The 18,842-nt window shown below is 45.0% G+C and overlaps 1 protein-coding gene across 6 annotated transcripts in view; it reads right to left on the bottom strand.

Annotated features, from left to right (window-relative positions):
• Window positions 1-18,842, bottom strand: part of CYRIB (CYFIP related Rac1 interactor B) — a 168,183-nt gene that overhangs the window by 43,628 nt on the left and 105,713 nt on the right. For all 6 annotated transcript variants that reach the window (XM_056522752.1, XM_056522751.1, XM_056522755.1 and 3 more), the window contains one exon: window positions 9,949-9,986. The gene's annotated coding sequence lies outside the window, so the exon portion shown is untranslated. The remainder of the gene's footprint in view (window positions 1-9,948; window positions 9,987-18,842) is intronic.

Genomic DNA, 18,842 nt, shown 5'->3' on the forward strand with positions numbered 1-18,842 from the left:
TATACACCTCCCCTCCAGCTCTATCTGTATACTGCTGCTATCTCTATGGGATCAGGATATATAGTAGTTATACACCTCCCCTCCAGTTCTATCTATATACTACTGCTGCTATCTCTATGTGATCAGGATATATAGTAGATATATACCTCCCCTCCAGCTCTATCTGTATACTGCTGCTATCTCTATGGGATCAGGATATATAGTAGTTATACACCTCCCCTCCAGCTCTGTCTGTATACTGCTGCTATCTCTATGTGATCAGGATACATAGTAGATATACACCTCCCCTCCAGCTCTATCTGTATACTGCTGCTATCTCTATGTGATCAGGATATATAGTAGTTCTATACCTCCCCTCCAGCTCTATCTGTATACTGCTGCTATCTCTATGTGATCAGGATATATAGTAGTTCTATACCTCCCCTCCAGCTCTATCTGTATACTGCTGCTATCTCTATGTGATCAGGATATATAGTAGTTCTATACCTCCCCTCCAGCTCTATCTTTATGGGATTAGCAAATATAGTAGTTACACATCTTCCCTGAGGCAGTGATTAAATGTTCTATTTTTGTAAGTCTTTTATTAGTTTGTCTTAAATTTTCTAATTACAGAAAAGTTTTTTAACTAAACTGTTGTAATCATAATAAAAACGTGTCATATTTACTTCAATTTGGGAGAATTGTTGCGAAAACATGTCATAAATGCAGTAAAAATGCAACATAAAAACTTCTAAATCATTTTAAAGCACCTCAGTTATGAATATAGGTCAAAGGCTGTCCGGGCATGCTGGGAGTTGTAGTTGTGCAACAGCTGGAGGCACACTGGTTTTGAAAGAATTCTCCAACCAGTTGCTCTCCACCTGATGGGAAACCTCAGCTTCCAGTATGCTGGGATTTGTAGTGCCGCAACAGTTAGAAATCCACAGGTTGGAGATTATTACTATATAGCAGTGGTCTCCAACCTGTGGACCTCCAGATGTTGCAAAACTACAACTCCCAGCATGCCCGGACAGCCAACGGCTGTCCGGGCATGCTGGGAGTTGTAGTTTTGCAACATCTGGAGGTCCGCAGGTTGGAGACAACTGCTATATAGCATCAGTGGTCACATGATTTCACCACGTGGTCATTTAGGAACATCCAAAGGTTAAAAACAAAAATTTGTACAGAACTAATCGCTTTTCACAAAAGGAGACTTTGCCAAAATATATCAGGTCTAGATAACGCTCTGCGAGCTAGACAAGGAAATCTGGACGCGGATAGATTTGCGCAGTCTCTTTCCTGCCCGGACCGTTTGCTACAAACACAAGAGAGGATCGTCCATATGATGTAATTGTATCCAGTCAATGATGTTTACACAAAACAATATATAGGGAGATTTATCAAAACCTGTCCAGAGGAAAAGTTGCTGGGTTTCCCATAGCAACCAATCAGATCGCTTCTTTCATTTTTGAAAAGGCCTCTGAAAAGTGAAAGAAGCGATCTGATTGGTTGCTATGGGCAACTCAGCAACTTTTCCTCCGGACAGGTTATAATAAATCTGCCCCCATAATCTTTATATTCACAAGATACATTGTAGGAGGTTATTAGTGCTGTTCTGTGAGAACATGTCCACCACTGTGTACATACATTACATTACTTATCCTGTACTGATCCTGAGTTATATCCTGTATTATACTCCAGAGCTGTACTCACTATTCTGCTGGTGAGGTCACTGTGTACATACATTACATTACTTATCCTGTACTGATCCTGAGTTATATCCTGTATTATACTCCAGAGCTGTACTCACTATTCTGCTGGTGAGGTCACTGTGTACATACATTACATTACTTATCCTGTACTGATCCTGAGTTATATCCTGTATTATACTCCAGAGCTGTACTCACTATTCTGCTGGTGAGGTCACTGTGTACATACATTACTTATCCTGTACTGATCCTGAGTTATATCCTGTATTATACTCCAGAGCTGTACTCACTATTCTGCTGGTGAGGTCACTGTGTACATACATTACATTACTTATCCTGTACTGATCCTGAGTTATATCCTGTATTATACTCCAGAGCTGTACTCACTATTCTGCTGGTGAGGTCACTGTGTACATACATTACATTACTTATCCTGTACTGATCCTGAGTTATATCCTGTATTATACTCCAGAGCTGTACTCACTATTCTGCTGGTGAGGTCACTGTGTACATACATTACATTACTTATCCTGTGCTGATCCTGAGTTATATCCTGTATTATACTCCAGAGCTGTGCTCACTATTCTGCTGGTGAGGTCACTGTGTACATACATTACATTACTTATCCTGTACTGATCCTGAGTTATATCCTGTATTATACTCCAGAGCTGTACTCACTATTTTGCTGGTGGGGTCACTGTGTACATACATTACATTACTTATCCTGTACTGATCCTGAGTTATATCCTGTATTATACTCCAGAGCTGTACTCACTATTCTGCTGGTGAGGTCACTGTGTACATACATTACATTACTTATCCTGTACTGATCCTGAGTTATATCCTGTATTATACTCCAGAGCTGTACTCACTATTCTGCTGGTGAGGTCACTGTGTACATACATTACATTACTTATCCTGTACTGATCCTGAGTTATATCCTGTATTATACTCCAGAGCTGTACTCACTATTCTACTGGTGAGGTCACTGTGTACATACATTACATTACTTATTCTGTACTGATCCTGAGTTATATCCTGTATTATACTCCAGAGCTGTACTCACTATTCTGCTGGTGGGGTCACTGTGTACATACATTATATTACTTATCCTGTACTGATCCTGAGTTATATCCTGTATTATACTCCAGAGCTGCACTCACTATTCTGCTGGTGAGGTCACTGTGTACGTGCATTACATTACTTATCCTGTACTGATCCTGAGTTATATCCTGTATTATACTCCAGAGCTGCACTCACTATTCTGCTGGTGAGGTCACTGTGTACATACATTACTTATCCTGTACTGATCCTGAGTTATATCTGTATTATATTCCAGAGCTGTACTCACTATTCTGCTGGTGAGATCACTGTGTACATACACTACATTACTTATCCTGTACTGATCCTAATTATATTCTGCATTATACTCCAGAGCTGTACTCACTATTGTTCTGGTGGGGTCACTGTGTACATACATTACATTACTTATCCTGTACTGATCCTAATTATATCCTGTATTATACCCCAGAGCTGTACTCACTATTCTGCTGGTGAGGTCACTGTGTACATACATTACATTACTTATCCTGTACTGATCCTGAGTTATATCCTGTATTATACCCCAGAGCTGTACTCACTATTCTGCTGGTGGGGTCACTGTGTACATACATTACATTACTTATCCTGTACTGATCCAGAGTTATATCCTGTATTATACTCCAGAGCTGTACTCACTATTCTGCTGGTGAGATCACTGTGTACATACATTACATTACTTATCCTGTACTGATCCTGAGTTCTATCCTGTATTATACTCCAGAGCTGTACTCACTATTCTGCTGGTGAGGTCACTGTGTACATACATTACATTACTTATCCTGTACTGATCCAGAGTTATATCCTGTATTATACTCCAGAGCTGTACTCACTATTCTGCTGGTGAGATCACTGTGTACATACATTACATTACTTATCATGTACTGATCCTGAGTTATATCCTGTATTATACTCCAGAGCTGTACTCACTATTCTGCTGGTGAGATCACTGTGTACATACATTACATTACTTATCCTGTACTGATCCTGAGTTATATATCAGACAGGAGGCTCGTATCTTGCATTAATCTTTCTTTATTAATGCCCATAGCAGAAAATTAAACCGTTCAGTTTTCATGCAATCAAAAAAGAAAAAACTTTTCTCAAACTACAACTCCCAGCAGTCCCCTGAGATCTGAGTGGCCAATCGTAGCCCAGATGACTCCTATATAAGGGGCTGCTCTATCATAACTCCTCCTCATAGCCAGATAAGTATATGTTAATTCTGTATAGTTGTTAGGTTGCATATATATGTATACACTTTATATATATATATCTATATCTATATCCACTTTTTCAGCTTCATAGTGGAATACTAGCTTGTATTCCTCCTGGTCTCTCCCTTCCTGCTGGTGGCTGCGGCTCCCGCGCAGTCTTACTGGCCGGGTCTCACTGAGGCCAGATCTTTCCAGACACGGCACTTGTTGCGACAATGTCTTCTATCCTTCCCCCCCCTTTTTTTTCCCCAGCGCAATTCTGGATCGCTAACGGTCCATGTGCTCGCCTTCCCCGTCTTACCTTCTGTTTTTCCCTTTTCCACTCAGCGCCATCTTGCCTGGCTCCGTTTTCTCTCCTTCTCCCCTTGGGTTGCCTTTCAGAAGGGGCGGGCGGTTCAAGGGGCGTCCTCTACCAACCAATCACAGACCCGGAGTGACGTAATCTCGCGAGACTACGTCCCTGGGCTCTCAGACTCCGCTGTACCTCCCACCGCAGCGCTCAGTTCAGCGCAATTGGTGAGGAGGATAGGAGCCCGAGCGTTTTTCAGAGCATATATATATATATATATGTATATATATATACACACAGGTTTTTCATTATTTCAGTTAGGATTCATTCCTTCTTCCCTCTATAACCTTGCAGGCCATCCCTGCCTAATAGCTTCACAGTGTGCAGGTCATTCCTGTCTAATATCTGATCGGAGTCCTATATATTTATATATATATATATATATATATATATATATATATATATATATATATGTATAGACTATAACTTAACAGTGTGCATATAGTTCTGAGGTCATTTAGTTTGACTATACTTATAATGTCTGAGGAAGCCAATGCCAGTTCCCTGCCAGGGATGAGCTCCCCATCTGAGACTACGCAGTTCATGAACGCTGCGCAAATTCAGGAACTGATCAGCAAATCAGTCCAGGCGGCTCTTGCATCCGCATCCGGAATTGCCAGTACCGTTGCCACTCACTAACGAACCGGTACTTAAAAGAGGCAAAGCCTCACACAAGCGCAAGCACACGGTGCCTACTTACGACTCCCCGGCAGGGGAAGATCAATCCATGCCCCGGGCAGCCCCTACCACGGTCTGCCAACCCACACTCCCTCCAGACTCTCTACGAGCCTCGGGCCTCGAGTAGATGACAACTAAGATGCATAAGTCCACCAGGCGGACAAAGCTAAACTCTTTTGTGGACTCCTATAAGGATTCGTCCGGAGAATCTGAGCCTTCTGCAGAGTCTGGATCATCTGACGAGAAAGGTGGGACTGTAGCGTTCTCTGAACGGTCCTTTAAATCTATCCAGGACCGTATCCTGGATCTCCTAGGACCTTTGACAAAGATCCTAAACCTGTCTGAGCAGGCGGCTGCATCCAGCCAGCCTGCGGACCTAAATCAACTTAGAGGTTGGGCCCAGAGGGCCATTTGTATGCTTGGATCCGCCAACACCACTTGTTCTACCGAAAGGCGTAGATCCATACTTATGAGGTTAGATCCTCAGTTATTCCACCTGGCGGAATCCGAACCAGGCCCCTCAGCCGAGGGCATGCTTTTTGGCGATACCCTTATAAAAGACATAAATAAATTCGTGGGGTTATTTACCAGTTTGGACAAGGCCCAAACGTCCTTGAAAAGGTCTGGCTCCTCAAGTAAGGTTTTTGCTAAGGCCGGCAGAAATAGGGGCCGATCTGCCGGCCGATCTAACTATTACAGGCCACCACCCAGAGCTCCAGCTCACTACGCACAAGCTCCTCCGTCCTACCCGCTTCCTGTGGCGCAACCTGCGCCGTTTTTCCCTCCTAGAGGTAGGCCATGGAGAGGACGTGGTGCCAAAGGCTATCCCCGCTCCCGTCCATCTACTGGTGAGTACCCCATTTCACACACAACCTCATATCCCAGTGGGGTGCAGACTGGAGTCTTTTACCCACGTCTGGTCTGAGATTACGGCAGACGCGTGGATTCTCAGTACAGTGGCAGGGTATCGGATAGAATTCCACTCCCCTCCGGAGTTTGACGTAATCCCGCCCTCCATGAGATTCTCAACTCTAAACGTTGCTCTCATAGACAACGAATTGCAGGATCACCTAGCAAACAGGCAGTAATAGAGGTCAATCCATCATCCCCGGGGTTAATCAGCAGCCTCTTCTTAGTCAAGAAGAAAGGTGGCGGGTTTCGCCCAGTTATCAATCTTCGTAATTTAAATCAACATGTTGTGTACCGACACTTCAAAATGGAAGGGATCCACTTCCTTCGGGATCTCTTGTGGCCAGGGGATTGGCTAATAAAGATAGACCTAAAAGACGCCTATCTTACCGTCCCCATTCACCCGTCATCTCAACAGTTTCTCTGCTTCCCGTGGAGAGGCCGAATGTGGCAATTCGCTTGCCTTCCCTTCAGCCTATCGTCCGCCCCATGGTGTTTCACCAAATTGCTGAAGCCGGTGGTGGCATCCTTGCGAAGCAGAGGAGTACGGCTGATAATATATCTGGACGACCTGCTTATCATGGCTCGCTCCAGGGCACAGGCCACTGTTCATATGGAATGGACGGTTTCTCTACTTCAGGACTTGGGTTTCCTGATCAATCATGAGAAATCGGTTCTCGCTCCGGTTCAGGAGATGGAGTTTATAGGCTTTTTGGTGGATACAAAACAAGCTGTCCTTCGACTTCCCGCATCCAAATTGACCCTCATCCGCAAGGAGATCAGAGCTGTGCTACGCAAGGGTCGCGTATCGTTGCGTATAATCGCACGATTGGTGGGTCTGTTATCTGCCTCCATCCAGGCAATCTTTCCGGCCCCACTCCATTATCGAGCCCTTCAGAGGATAAAGACACTACATCTTCGGCAGGGTCTCAGATATGCGGACGAGGTATCCCTTTGTCCGGAAGCCACGGAAGAGTTGCAGTGGTGGCTTCGTCATGCCGTCGAATGGAACGGCAAGACCATATTCAATTCCAGCCTGGACATCATAATAGAGTCCGATGCGAGTCACCAAGGCTAGGGCGCCCGGTGCGGAGAGGCCTCCACAGGAGGGACGTGGTCCGCTACAGAGTCTCTATTGCAGATCAACGCGCTGGAACTCCTGGCGGCGTTATTCGCCATCAGGAGTTTCTTGCCACGCGCATACAACTGCTGTGTGTTACTGCGCATGGACAATGTGACAGCAGTCCAATACGTCAACCGCTTGGGGGGCTCGAGGTGCAGAATCCTAGCGGACATCGCAAAGGAGTTCTGGCATTTCTGCCTACTCCGCGATATTGTCCCGATCGCGGAATATATTCCGGGAGTTTCCAATTCGGTGGCAGATTGGAATTCCCGCTACTTTATCGATGCCAGCGACTGGATCGGTCAGTTTTCCTAGCATTACAGCATCTTTGGGGTCCATTTCTTTTGGATCTAGTCGCTTCTCGCCTCAACCACCAATTGCCCCAGTTCTACAGTTAGAGGCCGGATCCGGAAGCCTGCGCGGTCGATGCATTTAGATAACGCTGGCCAGAGGGGACGCATTATGCGTTTCCCCCGTTTCCAATGATCCCCAAGGTTCTCCTACATGTGGTGAACCAGAGAGCGACGATTGTGTTGATCACTCCTTGGTGGCCGACTCAACCGTGGTTCCCTCTACTTCACGGGATGGCGATCGATTATCCCCGCTTGTTCCCTCGCTTCCCTCATCTCCTCCCCAATCCGACCAAGGGTCTCCATCCTCTGGTGTTGGAGGGCAACCTACCTCTCCTTGCGTGGTTGGTTTCGGGGTGGCAGAATCAGATAATGAAAATCAGCTAAGGATCTCCTCGCCCTGGCCTGGGCCCCCGGGACTTGATCGGCATATCGATCAGCCTGGGGGCTCTGGGTTCGTTGGTGTGATCAACGGCAGAATGATCCAGTTCACACCCATGTCCGTAGTGGTCAACTACTTAGCCGAATCCTTTGAGTCGGGAAAATCCTTTAGTTCCATCAATGTCTACCGGTCCGCTATCTCAGCCTACCACTGCCCGGTGGACGCTTTGCCTGTTGGCAAACACCCTCTAGTTTGCCGGCTTCTAAGGGGCGTTAAGTTTACTCGCCCCCCCACGCTAAATACCAAGCTACTTGGGATGTCTCCAAGTTACTTGACTTGTTCTCTGCTTGGGCGGATAATGACAAACTTTCTTTACGGCTTCTTTCCTTCAAGTTAACTGTCCTTTTATGTTTGATCTCCATAAAGCGTGTTTCAGTTGTGAAAGCTCTGGATGTCTCCAGGCGTCAATTTACGCCTCAAGGCATTCGGTTTTCGGTCGTTCATAGGACCAAGACGGTATTCATTTGGTCTTTTACCTTTCTTTCCCGAACATCCTCGTCTTTGTGTTGTCCGTTGCCTTCAGTCTTATGAGGCTCAGACGGCTGCGTTACGATCCCCGGATTCCTCTCAGCTCCTTATTTCTTATGTACGTCCCCACCTGCCGGTATCATCGGCTACCCAAGCCCGGGGGTTCGGTCTGCCATGGACATGGCGGGGATAGACGTCTCTCTTTTTGGTGCCCACTCTTCCAGGGGGGCTATGGACACTAAGGTAGTTACTTCAGGGGGCTCTCTCTTGGATCTCTTGCTGGCTGCGGATTGGTCGTCAGTGACGACCTTTCGCCAGTTTTATTTCAGACCGGAGTCTCATGTATCCATGTCGGTCTTATCTACCGTGGGTTAGTTCTGCCTATCGCATTATGACATATCTGTGATGTGTTTGTTTTAGCTTTGAACTTGCAAGATATGAGCCTCCTGTCTGATATATAAAATCGAGATTTTCCTAGCTTGTGACGGAAAATATAAGTTATATGAAGACAGGAGGCGAGTATCTTCCCTCCCAACCCAACCCTGTTATGGTGTTCTTTTCTTCTTTAATTTCAGGATATTGAGGACCAACTGCGTCTACTTGGCGGCTGACATGTTCCTGTTCTGTCCCCGTTGGGATGCTTTGTTTGATTCTGTTACCCAGAGGACCGTAATCCCGATTCTGCAGATGCACCGGTGTTCCAGTTCCGGAGATACGTCGGAGACACATGGAGTCGATTATCGGTTGTCCTGTGCCAGCTATGGCGTAGAGTCAAGAAAGAGGAGGAGTTATGATAGAGCAGCCGCTTATATAGGAGTCATCTGGGCTACGATTGGCCACTCAGATCTCAGGGGACTGCTGGGAGTTGTAGTTTGAGAAAAGTTTTTCCTTTTTTGATAGCAGAAAATTAAACCTTTCAGTTTTAATGCAATGGGCCTTAATAAAGAAAGATTAATGCAAGATACTCGCCTCCTGTCTTCATATAACTTATATTTTCCGTCACAAGCTAGAAAAATCTTGATTTATATCCTGTATTATACTCCAGAGCTGTACTCACTATTCTGTTGGTGAGGTCACTGTGTACATACATTACATTACTTATCCTGTACTGATCCTGAGTTATATCCTGTATTATACTCCAGAGCTGTACTCACTATTCTGCTGGTGAGGTCACTGTGTACATACATTACATTACTTATCCTGTACTGACCCTGAGTTATACCCTGTATTACACTCCAGAGCTGTACTCACTATTCTGCTGGTGAGGTCACTGTGTACGTACATTATATTACTTATCATGTACTGATCCTGAGTTATATCCTGTATTATACTCCAGAGCTGTACTCACTATTCTGCTGGTGAGGTCACTTTGTACATACACTACATTACTTATCCTGTATTGACCCTGAGTTATATTCTGTATTATACTCCAGAGCTGTACTCACTATTCTGCTGGTGAGGTCACTATGTACATACATTACATTACTTATCCTGTACTGATCCTGAGTTATATCCTGTATTATACCCCTGTGTACACACTATATAATGGTGAGCAGTAGTGGTCACGCTCTTTACACATCGCACAACGTGATCACATTGTATATAACAGTCAGGTTTGTCGCTCACCTTCTCCCAGTGTTGTAGTTAATATCTCGGCTCCCAACCTGCAAAAACACAGAAACATTAGATCATCATGTGCAACGTCAAATACTACTAAAGTCGTACTCCAGTCACCTCCAGAGCTGCGTTCACAATTCTGCTGGCTGTATTTTTTTGGGAGCCATGACAGCCTCTGGGCTAAACACTTTATTAGCTTCCTATAACACAATACACTAAAAAGTCTGACCGATCCTATTAGCCCTATAGGAGCTGTAAGGGCCTTTTGGGAAACAAAAACCCAACGCTGGTCTGAACAGGGCTCTACCCAACATACTTTGACTGTTTTGGTTGTAAAATGTACTAATAACCCGTTTTTTTTCTCTTTTGTTTACAAACCTGTAATACTCAAAAAAGACCACAAGGTGGCAGTAGAGCGACCAATGAAAGAACTTGCAAATTCTGCATCACCTGTCAAAAGTGAGGTGCATGGATGAGCGAGCGAGAATTAGAGCAAGCGGTTGTGTCAGCACAATATCAAGGGCAGGGAGCATAACCCCGTTACCAGGGCAGGATTTATTTATTTATTATTGTAGATGCTAGGATGACCTGATGTTACCCTACACTAGTGTTTCCCAAACAGGGTGCCTCCAGCTGTTGCAAAACTACCACTCCCAGCATGCCCGGACAGCCGAAGGCTGTCCGGGCATGCTGGGAGTTGTAGATTTGCAACAGCTGGAGGCACCCTGTCTAAGATCATTATATAGTAAAGCATGTGAAGTACCATAAACAGACAGCAGGTGGCAGTGTAAGATAGCATTTGTTATCACAGAGATGACTGTTCACACAGGGCAGGTTCAGTGGAGACATATGATGGGGGTGGGCAACTTGGTAGGCTTAGATACCCTGGCTCAATGGACAATATTATACATGCTCGGTTTAGATACGGTGCCTCAGCAGACAGTATAACACACAGGCTTAGATACAAACTTCCAGAACTGTTCCACACAAGGTAGGCTTAGATACCCTGGCTCAATGGACAATATTATACATGCTCGGCTTAGATACGGTGCCTCAGCAGACAGTATCACACACAGGCTTAGATACAAACACCCAGAAGACTGTACCACACAAGGTAGGATTAGATACCCTGGCTCAAGGGACAATATTATACATGCTTGGCTTAGATACGGTGCCTCAGCAGACAGTATCACACACAGGCTCAGATACAAAAACCCAGAAGACCATAGCAGTTTGTGATACTATCTGCTGAGGCAGTGTATCTAAGCCTAGAATGTATAATATTGTTCATTGAGCCAGGGTATCTAATCCTACCATGTGAGGCTTAGATACAAAAATCCAGAAGACCGTTCCACACATGGTGGGATTAGATACCCTAGCTCAATGAACAATATGACAGACGCTAGAATTAGATACAGTACCTCAGCAGACAGTATCACACATAACAGGCTTAGATACAACAACTCTGTCAATGGACAAGATTATACATGCTCGGCTTAGATACGGTGCCTCAGCAGACAGTATCACACAAAGGCTTAGATACAAAAACCCAGAAGACCATACCAGTTTGTGATACTGTCTGCTGAGGCACTGTATCTAAGCCTAGCATGTATAATATTGTTCATTGAGCCAGGGTATCTAATCCTACCATGTGAGGCTTAGATACAAAAACCCAGAAGACCGTACCACACATGGTAGGCTTAGATACCCTGGCTCGCCTCAACGGACAACACACATTCTTGGTTTACAGTGGTTAAGCAAAACAGTATCGCACATGACAGGCTTAGATACACCGGTTCAGTAGAAAATATCACAAAATGCTAGGCTTAAAAGGGGTACTACCGTGGGAAACCTTTTTTTTTTTTTTATTATTATTTTTATAAATCAACTGGTGCCAGAAAGTTAAACAGATTTGTAAATCACTTCTATTAAAAAATCTTAATCCTTCCAGTACTTTTTAGGGGCTGTATACTAAAGAGAAATCCAAAAAGAAATGCATTTCCTGTGATGTCCTGACCACAGTGCTCTCTGCTGACCTCTGCTGTCCATTTTAGGAACTGGAGAAAATCCCCATAGCAAACATATGCTGCTCTGGACAGTTCCTAAAATGGACAGCAGAGGTCAGCAGAGAGCACTGTGGTCAGGACATCACAGGAAATGCATTTCTTTTTGGATTTCTCTTTAGTGTACAGCCCCTAAAAAGTACTGGAAGGATTAAGATTTTTTAATAGAAGTGATTTACAAATCTGTTTAACTTTCTGGTACCAGTTGATTTATAAAAAAAAAGTTTTCCGCGTCATAGCGGGTCGGGCCCGGCCTCTAACAATGGCCGGGACGCCGCGTCTAAAGTGAAACTGAAAGCATGCCGGTTAGCTCAGTGGGCTGTTCGGGATAGCCACGGCGAAATCGCGGCATCCCGAACAGCTTACAGGACAGCCGGAGGGTCCCTACCTGCCTCCTCGCTGTCCGATCGCCGAATGACTGCTCAGTGCCTGAGATCCAGACATGAGCAGTCATGCGGCAGAATCATCGATCACTGGTTTCTTATGAGAAACCAGTGATCAATAATGAAGATCAGTGTGTTCAGTGTTATAGGCCCCTATGGGATAACAATGATCAGTGTGTGCAGTGTTATAGGTCCCTATGGGATAACAATGATCAGTGTGAGCAATGTTATAGGTCCCTATGGGATAACAATGATCAGTGTGTGCAGTGTTATAGGTCCCTATGGTATAACAATGATCAGTGTGTGCAGTGTTATAGGTCCCTATGGGATAACAATGATCAGTGTGAGCAGTGTTATAGGTCCCTATGGGATAACAATGATCAGTGTGAGCAGTGTTATAGGTCCCTATGGTATAACAATGATCAGTGTGTGCAGTGTTATAGGTCCCTATGGGATAACAATGATCAGTGTGTGCAGTGTTATAGGTCCCTATGGTATAACAATGATCAGTGTGTGCAGTGTTATAGGTCCCTATGGGATAACAATGATCAGTGTGAGCAGTGTTATAGGTCCCTATGGTATAACAATGATCAGTGTGTGCAGTGTTATAGGTCCCTATGGGATAACAATGATCAGTGTGAGCAGTGTTATAGGTCCCTATGGGATAACAATGATCAGTGTGAGCAGTGTTATAGGTCCCTATGGGATAACAATGATCAGTGTGAGCAGTGTTATAGGTCCCTATGGTATAACAATGATCAGTGTGTGCAGTGTTATAGGTCCCTATGGGATAACAATGATCAGTGTGAGCAGTGTTATAGGTCCCTATGGGATAACAATGATCAGTGTGTGCAGTGTTATAGGTCCCTATGGGATAACAATGATCAGTGTGTGCAGTGTTATAGGTCCCTATGGGATAACAATGATCAGTGTGAGCAATGTTATAGGTCCCTATGGGATAACAATGATCAGTGTGTGCAGTGTTATAGGTCCCTATGGTATAACAATGATCAGTGTGTGCAGTGTTATAGGTCCCTATGGGATAACAATGATCAGTGTGAGCAGTGTTATAGGTCCCTATGGGATAACAATGATCAGTGTGAGCAGTGTTATAGGTCCCTATGGTATAACAATGATCAGTGTGTGCAGTGTTATAGGTCCCTATGGGATAACAATGATCAGTGTGAGCAGTGTTATAGGTCCCTATGGGATAACAATGATCAGTGTGAGCAGTGTTATAGGTCCCTATGGGATAACAATGATCAGTGTGAGCAGTGTTATAGGTCCCTATGGTATAACAATGATCAGTGTGTGCAGTGTTATAGGTCCCTATGGGATAACAATGATCAGTGTGAGCAGTGTTATAGGTCCCTATGGGATAACAATGATCAGTGTGAGCAGTGTTATAGGTCCCTATGGGATAACAATGATCAGTGTGAGCAGTGTTATAGGTCCCTATGGGATAACAATGATCAGTGTGAGCAGTGTTATAGGTCCCTATGGTATAACAATGATCAGTGTGTGCAGTGTTATAGGTCCCTATGGGATAACAATGATCAGTGTGAGCAGTGTTATAGGTCCCTATGGGATAACAATGATCAGTGTGTGCAGTGTTATAGGTCCCTATGGGACCTATAACACTGCAAAAAAAAAGTGGGGAAAAAAAGTGTATAAAGATCATTTAACCCCTTCCCTATTAAAAGTTTGAATCACCCCCCTTTTCCCATAAAAAAAAAACCAGTGTAAATAAAAATAAACATATATGGTATCGCCGCATGCGGAAATGTCCGAATTATAAAAATATATCGTTAATTAAACCGCACGGTCAATGGCGTGCGCGCAAAAAAATTCCAAAGTCCAAAATAGTGCATTTTTGGTCACTTTTTATATCATGAAAAAATGAATAAAAAGTGATCAATAAGTCCTATCAATGCAAAAATGGTACCGGTAAAAACTTCAGATCACGGCGCAAAAAATGAGTCCTCATACCGCCCCATACACGGAAAAATAAAAAAGTTATAGGGGTCAGAAGATGACAATTTTAAATGTATACATTTCTGTGCATGTAGTTATGATTTTTTCCAGAAGTCCGACAAAATCACCTATATAAGTAGGGTATCATTTTAACCGTATGGACCTACAGAATAATGATAAAGTGTCATTTTTATCGAAAAATTTACTACGTAGAAACGGAAGCCCCCAAAAGTTACAAAACAGCGTTTTTTTTCTCAATTTTGTCTCACAATGATTTTTTTTCCGTTTCACCGTAGATTTTTGGATAAAATGACTGACGTCATTACAAAGTAGAATTGGTGACGCAAAAAATAAGCCATAATATGGATTTTTATGTGCAAAATTGAAAGAGTTATGATTTTTTAAAGGCAAGGAGCAAAAAACGAAAATGCAAAAACGTAAAAAACCCCGGTCCTTAAGGGGTTAAATACTTTGGCTAGGCTTAGATACACTAGCATAGATACACTAGCTAGGCTGAGAGTTTTACACCAGCTCAGAAGACAATATCCTAGATAAGTGGCTTAGATACACTGTCGTACACCCTGTCTTATAGGAGAATATCACTCATGTTAGGCTTAGATACCGTGGCTCAGCACACAGTATCACACATACCAGGCAACAACTGAAACTACACACGGTAGGCTTAGATACCGTGGCACAACGGACAAAATCACACAAGCTAAGCTTAGATACAGTAGCGCAGCAGACAGTATCACATGACAGATACACTAGTTCATGAGAAAGAATCACACATGCCAGGCTTAAATATACAGGCTTAGACGGTATCACACATGGCGGGCTTAGATACACTAACTGAGCCTTACATACACTAGGATACAATATGCCACAAAAATGGCTTAGATACAATCAATGGGACACTAGCACACATGCTAGGCTTAGATACACCAGCTGAACAGACACACGATAGCTTAGATACACTATCTTAGCAGCAGGGTAATTGCTTGTGAAAAGATTAGATACGCAGTTAAGTAAACAGTAATGAACAATTAATTAAAACAAAGTCATTAGTCCCATTAGCTCAGCAGACACACATCATAGGCTGAGATACGATAAATAAATATATACTGGCGCGCCAAAAAGAGGTAAAATATTGTCAATTTTATTACTAGTGTTGAGCGGTAGAGATGAGCGAACTTACAGTAAATTCGATTCGTCACGAACTTCTCGGCTCGGCAGTTGATGACTTTTCCTGCATAAATTAGTTCAGCTTTCCGGTGCTCCCGTGGGCTGGAAAAGGTGGATACAGTGCTAGGAGACTTTCCTAGGACTGTATCCACCTTTTCCAGCCCACCGGAGCACCGGAAAGCTGAACTAATTTATGCAGGAAAAGCCATCAACTGCCGAGCCGAGAAGTTTGTGACGAATCGAATTTACTGTAAGTTCGCTCATCTCTATTGAGCGGCATAGGGCATATTCGAATTCGCGAATATACGGACGAATATTCGTCATATATTCGCTAAATTCGCATTTTCGTAACATTCTCGTTTTATTTTCGCGTATGCGAAAATTAGCATATACAAAAATTAGCATATGCGAAAATTCGCACGCCAGTCTCACACAGTAGTATTGGAGCCTTCTTTACACCACACAAGCTGGAAGCAGAGAGGGGTGATCACTGTGATGTGTACTGTGAAAAGAAAAAAAAATACGAATATTCGTAATTACGAATATATAGCGCTATATTCGCGAAAATTCGCGAGCAACACTATTTATTACGTGTTGATAAAAATTATTTTAGTAGTAAAATACTGATAAAACCATAAATAAAGTTTTGCACATAGCTCCAGATAAACGCGATTCCTCTGCGGGAGGGTCGGTACTGGTATTAATAACGGGCTATGAGGGGTTAAAACGGATAATGTAAAAATCCCATAGACTATAATGGGACTTTGTTACGGCCAATTTTCAAGGTTTTTATAATGGAACATATAGTGCAGCGGTCTTCAACCTACGGACCTCCAGATGTTGCAAAACTACAACTCCCAGCATGCCCGGACAGCCGAAGGCTGTCCGGGCATGCTGGGAGTTGTAGTTTTGCAACATCTGGAGGTCCGCAGGTTGAAGACCACTGATATAGCTGATCTTTAAAAACGGATGACTGTTTCCCAACCAGGGTGCCTCCAGCTGTTGCAAAACTACAACTTCCAGCATGCCCGGACAGCCGTTGGCTGTCCGGGCATGCTGGAAGTTGTAGTTTTGCAACAGCTGGAGGCACCCTGGTTGGGAAACAATGGTTTATGTAGAGGACAGGAGCTTCTTCAGGGTCCTATACAGTACACACAGTGTCCCAAATGGAGCCGCCCTTACTTGGTGTCCAAAAGAGCAGCTAACAGGTAAGGAGTAGTACAGGACTTGTAGTTCCTCCCTGTACTGTAGGGGGCGCTACCAGACAGCCAGTCAGTGCATGCACTTCAGTAATATAGGTGATTTACCAGTAAAATGCCCATTCTGATTGGTCAGTTCCTCCAGTTGTGACAGGTATCACAGATCTGGACTGTCTGTACATTGTATGTTGAGTCTGGTTTCAAGTTACGATGGTCCAGAAAAGACCATTGTATGTTGAAACTATTGTACGTTGAGGTCATTGTAAGTTGAGGGATCACTGTATTCGATCTATGTTACTATCTGTGTGTTCTAAAAGAGAGGGAAAAAAAGATTGTAGTTGTGGCATGCACAGATAGTCTCCTGTACTATATTCCCTTGTGCCAGTTTAACATGTATATAGGCAGGAGCGGTATGATGTAGGGATCGACCGATATCGATTTTTTACGGCCGATACCGATAATCGGTGGAGGTTAGGGCCGATAGCCGATAACTTATACCGATATTCCGGTATAAGTTATCGGCTATTTATTCCCCGCCACAAAGCGGGCGCTTTAAAAAGGAAAACGGTCACATATTTTCTCCCGCACTATCCACAGGTATTGGTGGACAGTGCGGGAGACGCTGATTAAAACGAGCCCTACCTTGGTCTGATCCGCTCCGCGCCGCCGTTCCCCCGCAATTGTAGTTTTAATTAGGGATCGACCGATTATCGGTATGGCTGATATTATCGGGCGATAATCACGATTTTGGCCATTATCGGTATCGGCAATTACCTTGCCGATAAGCCGATAATGCCCCGCCCGCCGAACCGCCCGCACCGCGACCGTCCCCCCAACCCACCGCACCGTGACCGCCCCCCCCAACCCACCGCGACCGCCCCACCGTACCGCGTCGCACCCCCCACCGTAGTGCTGGGCGGTATACCGGTATGAACCGGATACAGTTTTTTTTTTCTCCCACAGTATGGATTTTTGCCCATACCGCTATATCGGTCGGGCCCCTCCCCCACCCTCCGAGTCAATAAAAAAAATTAAACTTACCCGTAATGGGGTGGTCCGGGCCATCCATCCATCCTTCGCGTAGTGTCCGGCGGCATTCCGGGTGGAGGGTGAACCGGTCCGGGCTGTCCTTCATTTTCTCCACTCCGGGCAGGCTCCGGCCTAGTACGCTGCATAGACGCCGCTACGCCGTGACGTCAGGTGCGTCGCTGCACACGGGCGTCACTGCGCAGCGGCATCTATGCTGCGTTACTAGGCCGGAGCCTGCCCGGAGTGGAGAAGATGACCCCCGGAGAAGGACAGCCCGGACCGGTTCGCCCTCCACCCGGAATGCTGCCGGACACTACAGGAAGGATGGATGGCCCAGACCACCCTGACAGGTAGGGGAGAGAAGCGGGTGGTGGCGGCGGCCTATGGCACCGCAAAAGCCACTGCAGTGCATTGATTTAAAGCGCCCGCTTTAAATCAATGATCTGCAGCGGTGTCGCGGGGGAATAATTGGCCGAATAGCAAAGGCGGGGCTTCTGCGGGCTAACGGACACTGACGTCAGCACCGCTCATGAATATTTATCCCTCCCTCTGGTTAGGAGCGGCGAAGAGAGGGAGAGCAAGAAGGATGAATATTCATGAGCGGCGCTGACGTCAGTGTCCGTTAGCCCGCAGAAGCCCCGCCTTTGCCAGTTACAGCAGGATAGACACAGAGATTAAAGCTACAATTGCGGGGGAACGGCGGATCAGACCAAAGTAGGGCTCGTTTTAATCAGCGTCTCCCGCACTATCCACCAATACCTGTGGATAGTGCGGGAGAAAATAGGTGACAGTTTTCCTTTAAATCAATGAACTGTAGAGGCTTTTGTGGTGCCAGAGACCGCTGCCGCCGCCCGCTTCTCTCCGCCTGCCTGTCCTGGGGTCCTGAGCGCCGACGATGCAGGGGATCCCGAAGAGGACGCGCCGGAGCCCCGAGGACAGGCAAGTGACCATCACCGGAGCTTACGGGGCACCATAAACGGCTATCTGGTGGCAGCTGAAGCAGTCTGCGCTGCCGGATAGCCGTTTATGCGATGGCCCCGACATACAAGAGCATCGTATGTTGATGCTGC

The sequence above is a fragment of the Hyla sarda genome, chromosome 5 (genome assembly GCF_029499605.1).
Source record: "Hyla sarda isolate aHylSar1 chromosome 5, aHylSar1.hap1, whole genome shotgun sequence".
NCBI classification, from domain to species: domain Eukaryota; kingdom Metazoa; phylum Chordata; class Amphibia; order Anura; family Hylidae; genus Hyla; species Hyla sarda.